The sequence below is a fragment of the Pseudorca crassidens genome, chromosome 2, assembly GCF_039906515.1.
Source record: "Pseudorca crassidens isolate mPseCra1 chromosome 2, mPseCra1.hap1, whole genome shotgun sequence".
Lineage (NCBI taxonomy): Eukaryota > Metazoa > Chordata > Mammalia > Artiodactyla > Delphinidae > Pseudorca > Pseudorca crassidens.
The window spans coordinates 176,086,493-176,109,329 of NC_090297.1; the positions used below are offsets into that span (position 1 = coordinate 176,086,493).

Here is a 22,837-nt window from a genome sequence, read left to right on the forward strand (position 1 = left end):
GTATCAGCGAGGGTTCAATATGGAAACAGAGGCTCCAGAAGTAATATCAGAATAAGGAAATTAGGAATTAAACCTTACATGAATGTGGGAGGAGTATGGAAAATGAAGGTCTGGAAGAGAAGAGTCAGAAGATCAAGATTAGAGAAACTGTCACTAACCAGTCCTCCTGAAGCACTGAAGTGGGCAGCTCCAAGCTTGCTGGAAAATCCAAGAACCTGAGATGTGTGACTGCCTGAGTGATACTGGGAAGGGGCAACTGATGGAGACAGCCATGGAAGCTGCCAACTCAGGAAACTGCGGCTTCTGTGCAGTAGCTCCCTGCGCTGCCGGGTCCAGGCACCTCGAGTTGGGCTAGGCTGCTGGTGGTCAGCGGAGCCAGTGGGGGAGATGCAGAGCAGAGGAGAGCAAGGACAAGGTGGGGCATCTTTCTGTCACCTTGTTCGGCTGACAACTTTTCAAGAGCAATAGTGTCTCCTTCACTTCAGCCTTCACAATTATGCACAGGTTCCTCTTTTGGCCACTCTTACACTGAAACATATCATGAAGGGATTTCCTGAAAACCTAGTTCCCAGCCTTACCGAAGTGGGTGTTCCACAATTCAGGACATTGACTACTTGTAAAATGCACACTGAGTTGACAAGAAACCATATTAACATTTTAGTCTGTGGATCTTCTCCAGTGTAACTTGAAAATTCTGGTAGTCCCTGAAAACATTCCAGTTATTTTGAAATTATATCAGTGTCAACAGCATGTACTTCTTGGTCTACGCGAAGGTACTTTCCTTTCCAATTAAGGGGCATGAATATATTCAAGATAAATTGCATACATATGATAGGTGAGAGAAAGGCCATTTTTTCATTTATTTATTTATTTTTTTTGTGGTACGCGGGCCTCTCACTGCTGTGGCCTCTCCCGTTGGGGAGCACAGGCTCCAGACGCGCACGCTCAGCAGCCATGGCTCACGGGCCCAGCCGCTCCGCAGCATGTGGGATCTTCCCGGACCGGGGCACGAACCCATGTCCCCTGCATCGGCAGGCGGACTCTCAACCACTGCGCCACCAGGGAAGCCCTCATTTAATTTTTTGAAGCAAATACTCCTCTCGATTTGCCTCATCAAACTCTCCCCATAAGATCTCTGCCTTTTTTGCAAGTCAGTGGATGAAAGACGTAGGATCCTTAAAAGAATATTACCATCCCTCTCCCTGCCCACACACTCTACAAGCACACGTGGTTTCAGAGCATCCAAACAACTGTCAAAACAACTCACTTCTAAGCTTATGCTGCATAGCAATAAGCTTAATTGCTGTCACAGCAATATGTTTGAGATAAGAAGAGGCAGTAAGGCCTCTGATGGGAAAAAAATCTTCCATTTTTAGGTGCCCTAACACATTTTATACAACTAAGGAATGCACCATGATAAAATTCTAGATGAGTGAATTATATGCATTTTTTTCTATAAAGTAGGGAAAGAGAAATTATGACATGGAAGGTGAAAAAGAAAAATTTACATGAAGTTAGTAAAGAATACATATGGAATGTGAGGGTCAGGCAATTGACTTCTTTAAAACTATTAATACCACATACCTCATGAAAATCTTTTAAAGAATTGCAGGAAGAAAAGCAGAGTTCAAGAATCACACGTTATAGCTGAAGAATAAAGCAGTGTGTAGAAAGATGCACACTTTCTACCTTTTAAAAGGTGTTTGTCAGAAACATGAGAATTGGTTGGAAAGTCACATGGTGCCTACCTGATGCAGATTCCTGTAGTTTCTCTCTCTTCCTCTTCTTTTTCTTACCCTGGAAGAAGATAGGCAAATTGTCACGTTACAGACTGTACTGTGAACACATGGATGAATGTGATACAAAAGGACAGGTAGGTGGTCAACCAAGAGATCAAGCTGCCTCATTATCTGTCTTTATCACCTGCACCTAGAAACAGCAAGAGAGAGACATTCTTATCTCTCTGTGACCTCTGTCTCTGTAGCTTCATATTTAGTATCATCAGTAGTGATGCTGGCAGTGGCCACACACACACACACAGACACACACACACACACCAGGATAATGATATCCTAGGCCTGTGGCCACTTCAAGGAAAGTTCACTTAAGGAGGCACTCCTTTTACTGGACTGGCAAAAAAGTTCGTTCGGGTTCTTCCATAAGAGCTTACAGAAAAAGCCGAACGAACTTTTTGGCCAATCCAATATTTTTCACCACCACAGTCAGAACCCACTTCTGGTAGTGTGCATGATAAATTGTCCTTACTGTGAATTCCACCATTTAATTAAAAGTCCATGATGTTAACTGAGACCCCTCAGCCCCCGTGGCACAGGCATGACATAACTAAGGACAGCAGTAGAGGGTAAAAGAGAACCTGAGAAAACTCAAACGGTAATTTTAAAGACTTATTCCTGGCAGTTAAGGACCTTGCTTCCTAAAACAGACACAGTAACATGAATATGCTCGCAATTTTAAATACATTTCAAAATCATCTTAATCACACATTTACAATTTATAGTGGTCCCATTTATAGTGGTTTAATTTTCTGTTTTTCTTCATAATTACTTTCCCCTCAAAAATTAATTGCAATATGGCATAGACACAGTAGATATTCATTTTATATGAATAGTAAATGACCAACCTGGATTAGGATGGTCTTTTCAAACAAGTGTAACAGAACATATATCACATCCACTCTCTCTCTCTTATGTCTGCTGTGATAATCATATTAACAAAAAATAAAACCATAAGATAAAAAAAAAAGACTCACAAAAGAATTTCATTCTACTACTGAAATCATTAAACCATTAAGGGTTTTACTGGAAAGATCATTTGAAAATTTTTGGATTATATCTTGAGACAATGGGTTTGTATGGACCCATTAATCAAGAGGTTGACAATATTATTCCACAGTGGGGAGAATGAAGCTGAGTGTTCAAATGCACAAGAATAGGGATGATTTAATAAGACATTTATGTAAACTAAAAGGAAAGATAATGGTGAAGGGAAGTGGAAGTGGAGAAAGAGTGGAATAAATACACATTACTGATGTGAAAGTTAAATAAGATTTGGTAGTTGATTTAATGTATCAATTAAGTGAACTATCATAGGCAATTGCAAATTTCTGTCTTATGCAACTGAAAAAATAATGCCAACTACTATTCACTCATATAGAAAACACAGAAAAATGACTGGGAAAATGCTAAGATAGAGACCACTGGGCTATGTGAAGTGGCATTTATGGTGGTTTCCGTCATCCAGCTGCATGCTATTTGCAAGATTTCAGGGGAAAATATATGTCCCGGGCATAATACTGTAAAAATATGTTGAACAAAATGGTTGTCAAAGAAACGCTGAGGGACAAGCATCATTGGAAATCTGAAAGGGGTCTTTTTTTAAGTACAGATTTTTGTTTTCAGTAAATTTGCCATAGAAACCAGAAAACTTACCAGTTATTTTCTAAGCATACCTTGGTTTGGAAACTATGGCACTGAGATAATCATGCAAACCAATTAAAGAGTGTCCTGCCTGGTGCAGCTGAAGCCTGCCTTCTCAGCCCTTGTTTACTAAATGGGAATTCCCGGTGATAAATCTCTGAGAAGACCTCTTAATATCTGGTGGAAATCAAGACAGGGTTTTTTCCCAGCTCAGTGTATAGTTCTGTCTCTCTTTGGATGGTACATGTTGAAATTCAAAACATAATCAAGTTAGGCCAAGTTTTGCCTCTTGTTTGGAAAGTACTTCATAGAAAAAGTTGTCAAGATTCTATTTATTATGTCATATCCACACCACTACTTCAAAGTTAATATTTCAATATGATTTTGTTGTAAACTGTATGTATCCTTAACTTGTCACTAATGTTTAGGATGGCTGCTACTGTGATTCTTGTAAATGATTGGGTCAAGCGCCATTGTCTCTTACCGGTGAGTAGATATACCAGTGAATTTTATTATTGTTAAGACTTTAGATTATTTGGAAACTAGATTGACAACTAGTGGAAAACAGCAAAAGGTAATATATAGGGCCTTCTTGTGCTACACTAGGTCCCGATTATTCCTAGTTCTTTCACAAAGAAAGTTCCATAGGCAGGTGAATATGCAGAGCTAGTGCTCAAAGGAGCAAGAGAGCACTGCTGCAGACTGAGTGTCTGTGTTCCTCCCAAATTCATATTTTGAAATCCTAACCCTGAACGATATGAGGAGTTGGGGTCCTTGGGAGGTGATTATTTCCTGAGGGTAGAGCCTTCATAAACAGGATTACTGCCCTTATAGAAGAGACCCAGAGAAATCCCTTGCCCTTTCTGCCATGTGAGGACATAGTGAAAAGATAGCCATCTAGGAGGAGGGTTCTCACCAGACGCTAAATCTGTTGGCACCTTGATCCTGGACTTCGCAGCCTCCAGAACTGTGAGAAATAAATGTCTGTTGTTTATAAGCCACTCAGTTTGTATTTTTACTACAGCAGCTTGATCAAGCTAAGATAGGCACCAAAGGAAGATAAGAAGAACATGATACGGTGAGAGGCAAAGAAGAAAGAGTCTTAGTAAGGTTTGCCTAATTTTAAAAAGAGCTGACCATCAATATATGATTGGATGTAGCAACTAAATGTAATCTATTATCTTAACTAGAGCATGTTCAGTGAAAATAGTGAGGGTATAAATCAGATTTCAGGTTTTTGATTTTAAGAGCTAAAAGTAGAAACATAAAAGCAGTTAGTGTGGACAATCCTGCAAAAATATTTGCATGTTTAACTTGGGAAGACATATAACAGTTAAACATATGGGCTATGGGCAGTTTGTTGCGGCAGTATTATTGTGGTTTTCTGATACAGAAAGTAAAACATGAGTTCTTTGAATAACATGCTGGTGCAAAAGAGCCAGTGATGATAAAAATATTACATGTTCAGAGGAGGAAGCATAAATAAGGCGATGGGTTTCTCAGGAGGAACTAAAATCTTGAGAGAATTTGAAATTTTATATTTCACCCATGTGGCAGAATTAAAACATGAGTTACTAATTTGTTATTCCCTCTCTCTGTCTCATGAGTGTCCCAGTGGCTACTTTCACCTCCTCCAGCCTGAAGCAGAAATTTTTAAAAGCCACAGGCCAAAAGGCTTTGGATGCATGCTTACAGTGTGAGTTTTTTTGTTTTGCCTTTTTTTTTCACAGGTATAAGATAGGATTGAGTCTGGAGGAAAGGAAAGGTAACCAGGACTTGAGAGAATGTTTTATATTGGGACTACAGGCCATTGAAGTGACTGAAAGAAAAAAACTTTTTTTTTTCTTCTCAAATTCCTGGGAAAGGAGTATGAAGAACTCAGTGATTTTGAGCTGAGATCAAATATGAAACATGCTAATCTACCATCTGTGGACCATCCACCATCCAACAGGCTTAGACCCCTGGAACCTCCTGAATAATAGGGTCAGGGGAAGTTGTGGGAAAACGCAATTAAGGAAAAACTTTGCCCTTGACTAAGGTGAAAGTATACAAAATCAGTTGGGCTATGAGCTACAGCAATGGTGAGACACACCATTACCCATGAGGAGACTCAAGCAAACGAGATCTAGCATTAAGAGTGGAGACTATGCCAGATCACAGAAAAGGCAGAGTAAGAAAACTCTAGGATGCCCATAGAGCGTGGACATCAATATTTTTGAAAGAATCTAATATTTCAAATAGGGAACTAGAAGAATTTCTGCAGCGCTTAAGGCCTAATTATGATTCAAGACCATGAAGTGGCAGGGACACTAACAATAGTCCACAGCATGGTAGTGCAGGATAGGAAAAGGGAATATCGGCATAACTCAGTATTGTGATACCCCACCTCTACTTGACCCAAGTGAGCCCTAAGTAGACTACTTCAATCATACTGCCCCAGTCTTTTTGTATGAGAATGTCTTAGAGGAGGTAGAGAGATGTGAAGGGACTGAGGGGATGCAGAGTGTCAGGCATCTGGGAATGTTTAATTTTTAAGAAGGGATAAACAAAAGAAAAATGATGCTTTTCTTTCTGTTCTCTTTAGTTGTATCTGCAGGTGATACCTAGAACTATAGCCACTGTTTTGTGAGTAGAAAATATGCTGAAATTGACAAAGAAAAAGGATAAGTGTGGCCATATCTTTAATGAATCATTGAGCCACTGAATTAATCAACCCTCCAGCCCCTTTTTCTTCACACAGCCAGTTATGTGAGATAAGAGAGTCTCATTCTTCAAGCCACTTAGGCTTTTCATTTTCTAATAGAGGAAAACATCCTATAGAAGTCATTTTTCCAAAAGTTTTTTTTACTATGGTTTCAAAACACTGTGACTAAAAACACTATTATGTAAGGAGATTAAAAAATCATCTCTGTGTATGATTTAAGCACTCGATGTTTTTCGAGAACTTTACTGTGAATTTATTAGCGACTCTTCCCAACAGAGGTATGATAAAGTCAATGTTCTCATAATTTTAACTACTAAGAAGCCAAGATGAAGAGAGATAGATAAGTGGATGATTTAAAGTGGTGCAGCAAATCTGTGGAGTAATTTCCAACTCCAAGGCAAGAACTCTCACAACAGAACTGCCCTGTCTCTTTTTCTTGCTCTGGTTCACCTCAGTGTTTATGGCTGTGCAGCAGACAATGTGTCACCTCTCAAAATTAGTAATTTCAGCTAAAATCAAAGAGGTGCTGAAATAACTTCCCGGACCGGGGTACGAACCCGTGTCCCCTGCATCGGCAGGCAGACTCTCAACCACTGCGCCACCAGGGAAGCCCCTGAAATAACTTTTATAATTCATAGTGTTACTCTAGGATGAACACTCGGAGGAATCAGCTGGTGCCATGGTCTTTGTGAGCTTAATGCCCCTGTTTAACATTTATATAGGATTCTGATTACAGGAACACACACCCCCTGCCCACCCACCCAGCACTGCTGCTGACATGAGTTTAACTGTCCTGTGAGGGATTATTTCAGCTCTGATGAAATGACAAAGAATCCTGCTAATTGTAGAGGAATCTTAACATACTGTTAGCATTGTACTCTCTTAATACTTTCAGTGCTTTCATTTTTAAAAAATTCCAAAAGATTATGTTAATAATCTTTTTTATTTTTGTTAATATTGCATAAAAGCAGGTTAAACAATTCTATCCTTAGATTATTCCCTCATGAGGTTACATTATTTCTCTTTTTAGTTCCTCTCTAATATTTCGATATTTCTGTCATTTTATGACATTTTCCAGCCTTAGCTATGTTATTTTTTTTCTTGTGTGATTATGTTTATTTTTAAAAATTATGGAACCAAGCAGAAAACTGCAGCCCCCTACCCCACACCCCAAGTACAAAACCAAGCATCAGACTCAGTGTCTGATGCACATTCCTGAGTCGTTTTACACGTACTATAACTGCCACCAGAGGGGAGGAAAAGAGAAAAGCTAACTGTATGATGACCAGACTGCAGCCATGACACAAGCTGCTCCAACTTGAGCAATACTGAATCTATGGCTAGCACAATTCCAAGAACTGACTCAAAAGAATGAGATTAAGATTATTGCTCATAATAATCTATATCTTCGTGGGTATCAAAATAACTGTATCTTGCTCTGCCCAGATACGTAAGTGGGCAACTGAAATTGTCAGCAAAGAGATGCTACAGACCCATGTTGACATCGTCCACTCTGACAATGTCAGCCTGAAGAAGTTACAGAAGATGGATCTTAACCCCTAACCCTATAGAAATGGAATGATGTCTGACAGTGGGGAATTGAAAGCAGCTATTCTGTGCCTTTCCTGTTTGCCCATTTCTGTTCTCCTCTAAACTTCAAAGAACCTAATTATAGGAATGAGGTTACTAAGCAATTTAACCTAACTCCTGATTTATGCTCTCCAGAATGTACACCATGCCTTGCCTAACCTGTTGATTCTTTTCCTAGATAAAAAGAAGAATGAAGAACTAAGTGGTTAAAAAAAATGACAGTTCTACCCCCAACAGCTCCCCTTAGCAATCCTGCAGGCAGATCACTCAGGCAAGATAACATCTGAAGAGAGGGTCAGCCAGTCTGCTTACAACGGAGAATGATGCAGAACCCAACCTCCTGCCTCCATGATTCACTGATATTCTTTCCTCAACTCCATTTTTCCCTTTGGAAACTGTCATGGCTGAGCAGAATCATCAGAGTTGGTCTTTGGACACAAGTCCACCATCCCCCCCAGATTGCCGGATTTTGTGATTAAAGCACCTTTCCTTTCTACTGACACTTGCTTCTTGAATTATTGGCTTCTGAGCTCAAGCAGCTGAACCTGGGTTCAGTAATAATTATACCATTATGAAACTTAATAAAAATTTCTCATGTGAAATATTTTTCTTTAACATTTTACAACTTCATCAAATGCATACCACAAGAGATTGTTGTTGTTGTTGTTTAAGTAGGGTGTTCTCATGATTTTAGTATTATACAAATTTAAGTCAAGACTACACGCAGAAATAAGTTTAGAAAATGGCCTTACAAAAGACTGGGAGTGAGCAGTGTTAAAAAAAAAAAAAGAAAGAAAGAAAAAGAAAAAAGCCCATGCAGGGCTGCTATGCAGTAATAAGAATCCATGCATGCTTTTCTTCAGGTAATCAGCTTTGGGACAGGTTTCATCACTGATCAATCCTTAGCTACTGTAAATGGATTCAACTAAGTACTCAGTTTAAATCCAAATTATAAAATCTCTATTAGAAGTACTGCTAGTTGTCTTTGGTGGAGCTAATGGCAGACTCTGGGAGGGCTCACACCAAGGAGTACTTCCCAGAACTTCTGCTGCCAGTTTCCTTGTCCTCATGATGAAGCACAGCCACCACCCCCCCGCCCCCGCCTCTGCAGGAGACCCTCCAACACTAGCAGGAGGGCAACAAGTCTCAAAGAGATTAACTGGACCTGAATCACACAGCTTCTGCAAGATGCCCTCAAGAAACAGGCTATAGAGAAGCAAGAAGAACTACAATCCTGCAGCCTGTGGAACAAAAACCACATTCACAGAAAGATAAACAAGATGAAAAGGCAGAAGGCTATGTACCAGATGAAGCAACAAGATAAAAGCCCAGAAAAACAACTAAATGAAGCGGAGATATGGATGGATTAAATGCTCCAACCAAAACACACAGGCTTGCTGAATGGATACAAAAACAAGGCCATATATATGCTGTCTACAAGAGACCCACTTCAGACCTAGGGACACATACAGACTGAAAGTGAGGGGATGGAAAAAGATATTCCATGCAAATGGAAATCAAAAGAAAGCTCATATCAGATAAAATAGACCTTAAAATAAAGAATGTTACAAGAGACAAGGAAGGAAAATACATACTGATCAAGGGATCAATCCAAGAAGAAGATATAACAATTATAAATATATATGCACCCAACATAGAAGCACCTCAATACATAAGGCAACTGCTAACAGCTATAAAAGAGAAAATCAACAGTAACACAATAATAGTGGGGGATGTTAACACCTCACTTACACCAACGGACAGATCATCCAAAATGAAAATACATAAGGAAACAGAAGCTTTAAATGACACAATACACCAGATAGATTTAATTGATATTTATAAGACATTCCATCCAAAAACAGCAGATTACACTTCCTTCTCAAGTGCGCATGGAACATTCTCCAGGATAGATCACATCCTGGGTCACAAATCAAGCCTCAGTAAATTTAAGAAAATTGAAATCATATCAAGCATCTTTTCTGACCACAACGCTATATGATTAGAAATGAATTACAAGGAAAAAAATGTAAAAAACACAAACACATGGAGGCTAAACAACACGCTACTAAATAACCAAGAGATCACTGAAGAAATCAGAGGAAATCAAAAAATACTTAGAGACAAATGACAATGAAAACACGACGATCCAACACCTATGGAATGCAGCAAAAGCAGTTCTAAGAGGGAAGTTTATAGCTATACAAGCCTAACTCAAGAAACAAGAAAAGTCTCAAATAAACAATCTAACCATACACCTAAAGGAACTAGAGAAAGAAGAACAAACAAAACCCAAAGTTAGTAGAAGGAAAGAAACTGAAAAATAAAAACCATATGATCATCTCAATAGATGCAGAAAAAGCTTTTGACAAAATTCAACACCATTTATGATAAAAACCCTCCAGAAAGTGGACATAGAGGGAACCTACCTCAACATAATAAAGGTCATATACGACAAACCCACAGCAAACATCATTCTCAATGGTGAAACTGAAAGCATTTCCTCTAAGATCAGGAACAAGACAAGGATGTCCACTCTCACCACTATTATTCAACATAGTTTTGGAAGTCCTAGCCATGACAATCAGAGAAGAAAAAAGAAATAAAAGGAATACAAATTGGAAAAGAAGAAGTAAAACTATCACTGCAGATGGCATGGTGCTCTACATAGAGAATCCTAAAAATGCCACCAGAACACTACTAGAGCTAATCAATGAATTTGGTAAAGTTGCAGGATACAAAATTAATGCACAGAAATCTCTTGCATTCTTATACACTAATGATGAAAAATCTGAAAGAGAAATTATGGAAACACTCCTGTTTACCATTGCAACAAAAAGAATAAAATACCTAGGAATAAACCTACCTAGGGAGACAAAAGACCTGTATGCAGAAAACTATAAGACACTGATGAAAGAAATTAAAGATGATACCAACAGATGGAGAGATATACCATGTTCTTGGATTGGAAGAATCAACACTGTGAAAATGACTATACTACCCAAAGCAATCTACAGATTCAATGCAATCCCTATCAAATTACCAATGGCATTTTTTACGGAACTAGAACAAAAAATCTTAAAATTTATATGGAGACACAAAAGACCCCGAATAGCCAAAGCAGTCTTAAGGGAAAAAAACGGAGCTGGAGGAATCAGATTCCCTGACTTCAGACTATACTACAAAGCTACAGTAATCAAGACAATATGGTACTGGCACAAAAACAGAAATATTGATCAATGGAACAGGATAGAAAGCCCAGAGATAAACCCATGCACATATGGTCACCTTATCTTTGATAAAGGAGGCAAGAATATACAGTGGAGAAAAGACAGCCTCTTCAATAAGTGGTGCTGAGAAAACTGGACAGGTACATGTAAAAGTATGAAATTAGAACACTCCCTAACACCCTACACAGAAATAAACTCAAAATGGATTAAAGACCTAAATGTAAGCCAGACACAATCAAACTCTTAGAGGAAAACATAGGCAGAACACTCTAACATAAATCACAGCAAGATCCTTTTTGACCCACCTCCTAGAGAAATGGAAATAAAAACAAAAATAAACAAATGGGACCTAATGAAACTTCAAAGCTTTTGCACAGCAAAGGAAACCATAAACAAGACCAAAAGACAACCCTCAGAATGGGAGAAAATATTTGCAAATGAATCAACAGACAAAGGATTAATCTACAAAATATATAAACAGCTCATGCAGCTCAATATTAAAGAAACAAACAAGCCAATCCAAAAATGGGCAGAAGACCTAAATAGACATTTCTCCAAAGAAGACATACAGATGGCCAAGAAGCACATGAAAAGCTGCTCAACAGCACTAATTATTAGAGAAATGCAAATCAAAACTACAACGAGGTATCACCTCGCACCAGTTAGAACAGGCATCATCAGAAAATCTACAAACAACAAATGCTGGAGAGGGTGTGGAGAAAAGGGAACCCTCTTGCACTGTTGTTGGGAATGTAAATTGATACAGCCACTATGGAGAACACTATGGAGAGTCCTTAAAAAGCTAAAAATAGAATTACCATATGATCCAGCAATCCCACTACTGGGCATATACCAAGAGAAAACCATAATTCAAAAAGACCCCAATGCACCCCAATGTTCATTGCAGCACTATTTACAATAGCCAGGTCATGGATGTAACCTAAATGCCCATCAACAGATCAATGAATTAAGAAGTTGTGGTACATATATACAGTAGAATATTACTGAGCCATAAAAAGGAATGAAACTGAGTCATTTGTTGAGACGTGGATGGATCTAGAGACTGTCATACAGAGTGAAGTAAGTCAGAAAGAGAAAAACAAATGTCGTATATTAACGCATGTATGTGGAACCTAGAAAAATGGTACAGATGAACCGGTTTGCAGGGCAGAAGTTGAGACAGATGTAGAGAACAAACGTATGGACACCAAGGGGGGAAAACCGTGGGGGCGGTGGGGATGGTTGTGTGCTGAATTGGGCGATCGGGATTGACATGTATACACTGATGTGTATAAAACTGATGACTAATAAGGACGTGCTGTATAAAAAAATAAATAAAATAAAATTCAAAAAAAAAATTTAAAAGTACTGCTAGTTAATATTTATTTCACCAATAAGCATTTAAAGGAAAAAACAAAGGTAAACATTTTTATTTAAGTAAATTCCAGTGAAAAGTTAAATATTATTTATTTTTAATTGACTAAGAAAATGGGATAGAGATGGTTAATTCTAAGAGAGATTGGGTTAAATATGTCAATTTAGTGCTGCAGAAATATAACTGTATCAAAAATATCTAAAAAGATAACTATACAAGCTGACCTCCACAGTCTAGAATTGTTATTACAAAAAAAAAAAGGAAGAATTCAATGTTAATTTGAACCCACATTTATATTTTAAAGCAAACTGAACCCAAACAACCCACTAGAAATTTATTTTTTTCTGAAATAATTCAGATGATGATGAAGGGATTCCACAAAATACATCTTATGATAGTTTTATTACTTATCTTTATCTACTGGTGGTAAAAATATCTAGAGCCGGGCTTCCCTGGTGGCACAGTGGTTGAGAGTCCGCCTGCTGATGCAGGGGATACGGGTTCATGGCCCAGTCCGGGAAGATCCCACATGCCACGGAGCGGCTGGGCCCGTGAGCCATGGCCGCTGAGCCTGTGCGTCCGGTGCCTGTGCTCTGCAACCGGAGAGGCCACAACAGTGAGAGGCCCGCGTACCACAAAATAAAAACTATCTAGAACAGTTTAATTATGAGTGCAGTATTTTGATTACTCTTGTGCCTAAATCTTTTATTCCTTCTGTGATTTTAAATTTCAATATATTATTATATACTTTTACTATTTTTCTGTAAACAACTTAATTTCTTTTTGAGAACAAGAGAATATAATCCATAAAGTACAGCCACAGTTGAATTTACAGATTATATTTTTAAGAAGAAGCATCACTGCATTGTAACTGTAATTTGAGGACAGTTATATGTTTTTCTATAACTGTAAGTATAATTTAAGGACAGTTATTGTATTGGTTTTTCTATTTTTATAAACTCAGATACGGTCCAAAGTCTTACATGAAGATGGTGCTCAATAAATGCTTATTGAACAAATTCAAGAATAATAATTATAGGTCTTTTTAATTAAATAAAATGTGCACTTCAGGAGGATTGGTGTTTGAACAGTACCCCATTAGACATCAAATGGGTTTTGAATTCAGACAAGCCTTGATAGAATCTTAGGTCTGCTAGTTGTCATCTATGTGATCTTAGGCAAGTTACAACACCTCTGTGCACTCAGCAACCTCATTTATAAAATGGGGATGTATATCCTGTAGTGCTGTGAAAACACTAATGGCAATGTATGTGAAGCAACTAACAGATGGCTGGTACATGGTATACACTCATTAAATGGTATTAATTTTATTTATTGCTTATTATTTTTACTTTTTAATTTCCTGCAAATATAGGATTTTATACTATTCAAGCTTGATATATGACAGGCAAATTTACATAATAGTTAAGGTTAATTTTCAGCCCCTTTTGCTACTCCTTCACTCCTTTTACACTCTCTCTACATTTTCCTGCCAGTAATCAATTTCCTGATGATAGCTTCTTGTTGGCAGTGTGGCTACTCTAACATGGATGGGGTTTCCCAGCCCCCATACCAGAAGTTTTTCCACAGAGTCCATATTCATGTTTCATTTCCTCTCTCCTTTAAGTTGAATCCAAATTCAAGAGATTTATGCACTTCTAAGGCATCATGGGGAAATTGGAACATCTGACTCTTTGGTACATTTGTCCTTGCTGGCATCCACTGAAATATCTAGTTTCTTGCCTCATCTTTTGATACTCTCAGAACTAAAGAATTCCCTTTTCATTGTCTTCTGTTGCGGTGACATAATTTTCTAAGAATACTGGCCACCAGGAGCCTGGCTGGGATAGAAGTGTGCATGTGTGAAAAACATCCTGAAAAAAAGTTAATAGTTCAAATATATTCAATTCCCATATATAAAAAAAACAAGGAATATTCAAACAGCAATGAATAACCTGTTCTTATTAGCTGAAGGAGAATTTCAGAGTCAGAGAAGAGTCTCCCACTGGTAGAAGAACTAAAATCAGACATTGATACATCAAAGTCAAGCCAGGAAAGAACTCAGAAGTTTGAAGGGCTCGCTATGTCATTGCTGCCTGCTAACCAAGGGCAAGAATCAGGTCACACAATACCCTGACCAGGCAGCATCTGTTACAAGGTGAGGGACAGGTCTTCTGTAGTTCTGGAACCAGAACAGAAAAGCAAAAAAAAAAAAAAAAAAACCTAAGAAAAGCTCTTCCTGGAAAAAAACATTAACTGGAAAATGTATAATTTTCTTGCTGGATTGCTCGGCTATTAGTGTAGTGTTTAAAAACCAAAATTCAACACAGGAAATTTGAAGATCTAATTGGCTTTATTAAATGAGTCAGGAATTGGACAACATCCCATTTAACAACTAGAAGGGCTCTTGAGGCATTGTACAAAATGGAAGGGTTTATAGGCAGAAGGAGGGTGAGGCAAGAAGGTATTAATAAAAGAAAAAGAGTTATTTTGAGCCCGGGCAACTTCTCTTTTAGGGGCAAGGGTACCACAAGAATTTTATCATGAAGATTGCCGTCTTCTTCCTCTGCAGGGGACGGAGAGGGATCACATGACAGATTATCTCATTGGTGAGGACCAGAAAATTCCAGCTTGGTTGATTAAAATTACATTTCTGGGAAAGGCAGAAACTGCAGTTAGATCAGGTATTAAATCTAGGTTTTGTAACATGGGCTTTAGCACGAGTGATGCCATTTGGGGCCTGTAGTTTTGTTTTTAACAGTAGCTTGGTGAAGACACATTGTGTGATGAGTAACTATTATGTAGTTTATTCTATTCGGGATGTATATTATTCTTAAATCATACTTTTGTGAGTTTTTAAACAAAATTCCAAGATAAAGTAATTCTAGAACCATAAAAGACACTCAGAGGCAAAAGTTAACACCAGAATTTAAACAAATTCTTTAATACCAACTACAAACAGAGAAATTAGAATAGACTGCTATTTATTTTTATCCAGTTCTGACCCAAAAAAGTAACAATTTGCTACTGACTGTCCTGTTGTAACATCAAACATGGATCATCAGGAAGCTTAGGAATCTAGAGGGAAAAAAAAAAAATGCAGAACCAGAAAGAGGTAGGGGAAGGTGACTTAGAATGGACATTGTAACAAGAAACCTTGTCTAAATTTCCCCAAATAATCTGGTAAGAACTGGGTATCAGAGTTCCATCAGAAAAGCAAACACAGGAAAAGTGATCTGAATACTAATATATTATAGGAGTTAGACCTCAAGCCATTGCGAGCTGGTAGATCAATTTATGCAGCTCATTGTCTGTTGCTCCAGCTCTAGCTCAGCCAGACCAGCAGTTAGGAAATAAAGTGGAAAGGCTGAGACCTGCAGGGACAAATTGGAATCCTTGAGGAACACACAAGGACAAAGTGGAATTTATGGCTGTCTGCCACCACCTACAACCCTGATGGCATGATGGCTGCAGGACAGCAAGGCACCCTTTAACATGTCACTGCACTGTACTTGGCCTATAACTTAAAGGAGCAGGAGATGTAGTGGGAGCTGAAGAAACTGAGGGTCCCGTGTCACCCCACTCTATCAGTGTGAGCTAGGAGATCAGAAACAAGGTGAACAAACTTCCACAGTGTCTGGGGACCTACATCAATCTTTGGAACTTAAGATCTGCCCTCCACATCTTGCATAAAATGTCTTGTGGCCAATGCCCACAGGGAAGAGAATTCTGGAAACCACAGTTCCAGTTTAGGTAAGTAGACACAGGAATAATTTACCACAGATAATTAACAGTAAACAGTTACTTTAGTTATAAATAAGTATAATTTATAATTTGTTCCGAGTCATTTTGATTTATATTTGTAAACTACTTAAAAAGTAGTTTTTTTCATAATGTGATAATAATACCAGGGGTGGAGTGTATGATAGCAAAGTATATGCTTAGGACATCAGCAATGTGGAGTGATCAAATTAATTATTTTGAACAAATCTGAAATAATTTGGTATTTCTAAAAATGTGACGAAATAAACATTTTGGATGTTGTCACTGTTATTTTATAGTTTGGTTTTGTTTTATGTTGAATTGTGTATTATTGAATGGGCAGTAAGTAAAGACATACCATAATATTATCAGTTCTTAAGATCTCCAAAAGGTTTAAACAGGCTTAAGTTCTACAAAGAATAGAGTTGTCAAAGAATAACCGGGTTGTTTACATAAAATCTCAAAATAAAACAAACCCTTTTAGGATCTGAAAAGTACATTTTTAACAGACTGAGTCCAATTAACTCTTGAAGTCACTTTCCTGGTAGTTAATCTGGGAATACCCAGCTAGCAACACTCATAAAATGAAGTCTCAGTAGGCTCCATTCTCTAGGTGTACTGAATTTTGTATGTAATAGAACTTGTGATTTACTTTATGTTACCAGTCAGGAACTAAACATAGCAAGACCAACCTTCTTAGAAAATGCAAAGTCTATTGATATCTTTCAATTTATGAATAAATAAAACCAAGTGGTAAAATGCCATCTCTCACAATTGCATTCAGGCCCCAAAATTCAACTGTGAAAATTTAAACAGATTCCAAATCCCTCGTATATATTCCCCCTTCTTATATGTTGTGTATCCTCACAGAAACGGTTGATAATTCTATATAAATAAACTGAAAGAGCTCCTGACTAAGGTTGTCAGACAAAATACAGGACCAACAAGTTCAATTTAAATTTCAGATATACAATACTTTTTTTTAGTATAAGTACTATATGGGACATAGTTAATACTAAAAAAAAAAAAAAAAAAAAAGTGTATCTGTTATCGGAAATTCAAATTGAACTGGGTGCCCTGTATTTTTTTTTGATTTATCTGGCAACTCTATCCTAAGCATATGGTATATGCTTAGTATACCATACCAAAATTAGTATAACAAATGTTCACTTGAATTGTATGAATGATTCGCCCATGGGAATATCAGAATAGCTGTCAGAAGGCTAGAAAGAAACCTTCTTGGAGATCATGTGGAAGTTTTCATGATGAGGAGGAAGTCTTGTGCCTCCTTCTCCCCATCTCCACTCCACACCAGGGAACATGTTATCCTCCAGCCATTTTAGCCTGAGGCGCCTGCCTGAGTCACTAAAAATGAATTAAATTGGCTGTGTATCTCCCCCATTCCCCAAGGGAGTATTTATCATTGCTGTCATCCTCCTCTTTCCTCTCAATGCTTCTTGGTAACAATCACAGCTGCTAATGTCAAAAAGGAACAAAAAAGGGCTTCCCTGGTGGCGCAGTGGTTGAGAGTCCGCCTGCCAATGCAGGGGACGCGGGTTCGTGCCCCTGCCGAGAAGATCCCACATGCCGCGGAGCGGCTGGGCCTGTAAGCCATGGCCACTGAGCCTGCGTGTCCGGAGCCTGTGCTCCGTAACGCGTATGGCAAAAAAAAAAAAAAAAAAAGAGGAACAAAAAAGATTCTGTTGTCATAAAAGTGCTTCTAACATTTTTTTTATTACACACCGTGGTGATATAACTAGCTTAAAAAGTAATCTTTCAAACCATCATGAGAGGAAGGAAGGGCTGTTGAAACCACAAAAAAACAAAAACAGAATGTTAAAACTGCAACTGATCCCATTCTGATTCTTTCAACAGCTTCTTTCCTCTTTCAAGTTCTGAGCTTAACATTTAAAGAAGTATTGTGGAGAGGAGTGGACAAAGGCTTAAGACAAAGAAAGTCTAAATCCACAAAACAGATGAATAAAAAGCAAGAAACAAACAAACATCAGTCAAACAAATTAGTTGCTTTTAAGCACTGTCCCCTCTCCATGCCCTATAAAAAAAAATCATAAAATATATAAAACAAAAGTTATCTGTATTATTGCAAAGGTTTATTGTCAGTGTTTTTTTAGTGATTTTTCCAACTAACAATTGTATTGACACCAATAGTTTTAATAATAGCAAGATGATACTAGGAGATTTTAGGATAAAATAAGAATAGTGTAGCTCTTAGGAGAATAGCTTTTATAATTAGATAGCTTGAAATCAAATACGGATTCTGCTTCTTTCTAGCTAGAGGATGATCAGATAAAGCTACTTAACCTTCTGAAGTTCTAGTTTGGTTTCCATTTGTAAACTGGTGTTATTAATGGCACCTCTTTTACAGGGGTCTGTGTAATGATTAGGTGAGACAATGTGTGCAAAGTTCTTGGAATAGGGCCCACCAAATAATTTGCTCTAAAATAATTACTGCTTATGATACAGCTCATTATTTCCTAATAATTTTATTTCATAAATTGTCACAAAGAAGCACATGAAGTTCTGTTTTGAGCCTGGTAAGGAATATTAAAGGAACATTGAACTTAAGGGACAGGAGCACACAGAGGAAAAAGATGGGTTCATTCATTCATTTATTCAGCAAAATGATACTGAGTACCTACCATGGGGTAGGAGACTAAGTTTACAAAGCTGAATAAAACATTCCCTTTCCTCAAAGACCACACAATCTAATGAGGGAAGCAGCTAGGGTGCAAGACATTTCTAGTGTGCTGAGTGCAGTGATGCAAATACTCATAGGGAGAGAGGCACCTACTTAAGGCTGGGGATGAACAGAGAAGGAGGCATCCTTGAGGACATATGTTTTTGTTCAGTCTTGAAAGATGTACATAAATGAATCAGATAAAGAAAGGAGGATAATTTAAAAGTGGATTTTTACAACATAACCACCGCTTGGAGGTTCACTGTAGCATAGTACAGGATCTCCAAGAGCCACAGGGAGCTACAGTGTAAAGTTTAATACAGGAGTGTCAGGATACTAATCTACAGTGGAAGCCACAGCCAGAGTGTGGAAGGTCTCATACAGCAGAGTTAGGTGTTTAGATTTTATCATGAAAGCAGTAAGGGACTATGGGAGGATTTTAATCAAGGGAGAGATATAATCAGATTTTTCCTATTTAAAAGACCACTCTAGAAGCATGAAAAAATTATACCGGAGGGAAATGTGTATAGAAGGAATAGATCACATCTGTTGCAGTAATCAAGGTGAGATTTTGATTAAGAAAATGGAAATTGATGTAGAAATAGAGAGGAAGGAAAGGAATCAAGAAATGTTTAGGAGTAGAACTGGAAGGTTTGGAGTGTAAGGATTGAGGAAAAGGAATAATCAACAGTGACTCCCAGTATCTGCTTTAGGACAACAGGTTAGAGTATGGGGGCTGGAAAAGGAGCAAGAAATCAAGATTCTTTAAGCCATTAAGTAATTGACTACATCAGCCAGGGAACCTAATTGTGAATCATTTAACTGATGTTAGAACAACACTATTTTAATGTGTCTTTACATGTTAGGCTTTTAATTTTTTTCCAGAAATCTACAAGTAGTGTATTCTGGTTTTAAAGTTCTTGGCAAATACACTGCTTATATTCAATTGGCCCTTTTTCATTTCTAAGGAGAGTTTCAAGTGAAAATATGTTCTTCCCTGTAATAAAGAGAAGAAAGCTTTCAGGGGAAGGAGACCCTTGTTAAATTTTGCCTTTTGTAGACAGCAAGGCATACGCCATAAACCTACACATATATGGAGCTACTCAAAAGAGAGAAATGCCCATATATTTCTAAAGCTTTTCACCCAAAAATGAAATGAAAGCAAGAGTCCTAGTAAAATTAGATTTAAATATGGAAATGGGGTCAAAACATACATGTGAAGAGAAAGCTGCACAGGAGGGAAGCAATAGTAGAAAACATAAAATATAAATGAAATCTAATGAGTCTCCAAATGATTAAACTTAGGAGAGTCTTTTTCTCTGGGAAGTCTAACACTTACCATACCACATAAGTTTTATAATAACATCAACATTACTTATTAGAATAAGGATTTTTATGAGACACTGGTAGAGTATATTGGAATGGCAGATTAATGTGAAGTCCCAGTTTTCAGTAGCTTATAACTTTGGCAGTACATTTAACTTCAAATGGAACTTGGCATGATTTTACTATGTCAGACTTTAGTCCTTGCCAAGTTTGACAAACATCCAGTTCAGCTGTTTTGGGCTAATGTGAACGCCAAAGTAAAGACCTTTTTTTTTTTTTTTTTGCATTCAATTCAACAACATTTTTCATTATAAAAAGCAAAAATGAGTAAATGAGTGTTTATTGTCAGGCTCCTTAATTAATGTAAAACAATCCTCACACAAAGCAGAAATGCAAAGTGATTCAGTGAGCAAAGTAATGGACTGGGGACTCCACAGAAATAATTCCAGTTTTGCTACCAAGTCACTATATAAACTTGGAAAAGTAACCTTGCCTCTTTATGGCTCAGCTTATTCAACAGTAAAATTAGGAGATTAATACAAACCTGCATAATCATAATGAAAATGACAGTAAAGCAGTTTTCAAATTTGAACATATAATAACTTATCTTTTCAATATCCTTTCACTATAGGGATTTTTATGGAGATAAATTTTGGCATGCAATGATGACCTATCTAAAGGTGTATAAAAGGTTAATCTACTAATATATAAACTATACCATGGGAATTAATTAGGATCTTTGGAAAGCTATGTTTTTTTCTTTTGAGTCATTGGATATCATTTAGTGAATTAATGATTTGCTGCACTAATTTGGAAATTACTGCTTCATTACATAAAACAATGCCCAGGTGGCTTGAAGAGGTTAGTGCAGTGTACTCCGAAAAACAACTCATTTTCTGTTAAAGATAGTTCATGCAGTAGACAAAAAAAAACAACTAGCTTGAGAAGTTAGTGAAAAGGACATAGTCTCTTTCTATGTGTAATGAGTGAAATCACTATTTTCTTGGTCACATTAAGGATTAGTAAGCTCTTTTAAATGGTACAGTCGACAGAATGACAGCTTGAATTGCCTCTTAGGTCAACCCAAAACACCAGAGTAATCCAATAACTTTAATTCCATAGATGTAGCAAAAGATTGTATGCAACAAAGTTTCAGTCATGTTTGGATTGCATAGGGCCACACACACTGAAGAAAAAGACATTTAATTACATAATTACCTACAAATGTCTAGGTATTCACTATCATGTAAGAATAAACATGGAGAGTGACATCATCAAGATGGCAGAGGAGGAGACCCTAGCCTCCATCTCCCAACAGAGATCAATAATTAGAAATTAGGCAACTATGCACAAACAAAAACAGCTCTGGGAGAGCTCTGGAGCCCATGTAAGAAACTTCAGCATTTCAGTGGTTCAAAAAACTTGAGGATGACTGCACAAAATAAGAAGGAAAAACAGCTTCATTTTGCCTGCATCATCCCATCTCCCAAGCTGGCATTGCTCAGTGCCAAGAGGGAACAACGCAGCTAGAAACAGTTCTCCTCATAGAGTAAGGAAGAATGGGCTGAGTGACCAGCTGTCCCAGCCTGTTGGAGCACCACAGAAAGGTCCTGCTTTCGTTTCACCCAACCAAGTGGATCAACAAAGCTGTGATATATAGTGATGGGAACAAAAAAGGAAAGCGGGGGCTACCAATATCAGCAATGGAGTGTAAGCAAACACAGTTCCCAGTGACCTTGTTTATGATCTCAGCACCTTTACCACTGAAGAAACTGATGGCCAGAACAAATGCCATGAACCCTGCAGATTTTGCCAGTTTTTTGCCCCACAGGTTATTCGTGTTCCCTGACGCCAGCAGCCTGATTCCCTCCCTGTTTCCTTGCCCTCCTGACCCTGCCAGAGCCCAGGAGCTATACTAGCAGCTGTCCCAGGCCTCTGCAGCTGCACGAGTGCAGGATGCCAGTCTAGATCTCCACAGTTGACCCCCCCACTGCCATGCAGGCATGCAGAACTAGCCCTTCCAGCTGTGCACTTGCACACTGTTGGACTTAGGCCCATCACCAGCCTCCACTCTCATGCACTTGTGGCAAGACCCAGCAGTGCCAGTAGTTTATGCTGACAGCCAGGGCCCCTACGGCAGTGAGTGAACCCACAGCTGGCACCAGCCTTTGCTGTTTGCTCTGGCCCCCAACACTACATGTGTATTTGCAATCAGCCTCTACCGCTACACAGGCACTTGCAGCTGGTTTCTGCAGCTGAGTGTATGCACACCACTGGCTCCAGCCACTAACGTGGCCTTCCCTGGTCCCTAGAACTCTTAACAGCCTGTATAGTATCTTCAGATGCCCTGCAGCACTCACCAAGGACCAGGCAGTAGTAGATATTGTGGACCCCAATGCTCTAAGCCAATGAGCCACAACACCTGGTGCTATCACATGCTCCCACACTTGATGCCCTGCACCACTAGACTCAGGGGTCATACTCTGCACCGGCATGCCCCCACCCACAGGTGAAAGTATTCCTTTATGGAAATCAGTCTGTAGGGTCTGTAGGAGGTGACTGCTTCTTCAAATGTGCAGACACCTACACAAGGCTAGAGGGATCATGAAGAATCAGAGAAATATGACTAACCAAGGAAATACAGTAAACCTCCAGTAACTGGCTCCAAAGAAATGGAGATTCAAAAATTGCCTGACAAAAAATTCCAAATAATTG

At 38.3% G+C, this 22,837-nt stretch overlaps 1 long non-coding RNA gene across 1 annotated transcript in view; it reads right to left on the bottom strand.

Moving 5' to 3' along the window:
- LOC137212238 (uncharacterized) overlaps positions 1-22,837 on the bottom strand; it is a 541,428-nt gene that overhangs the window by 201,350 nt on the left and 317,241 nt on the right. Inside the window, exon 4 of the long non-coding RNA XR_010937410.1 lies at positions 1,749-1,797. This is a non-coding gene — a long non-coding RNA (uncharacterized lncRNA). The remainder of the gene's footprint in view (positions 1-1,748; positions 1,798-22,837) is intronic.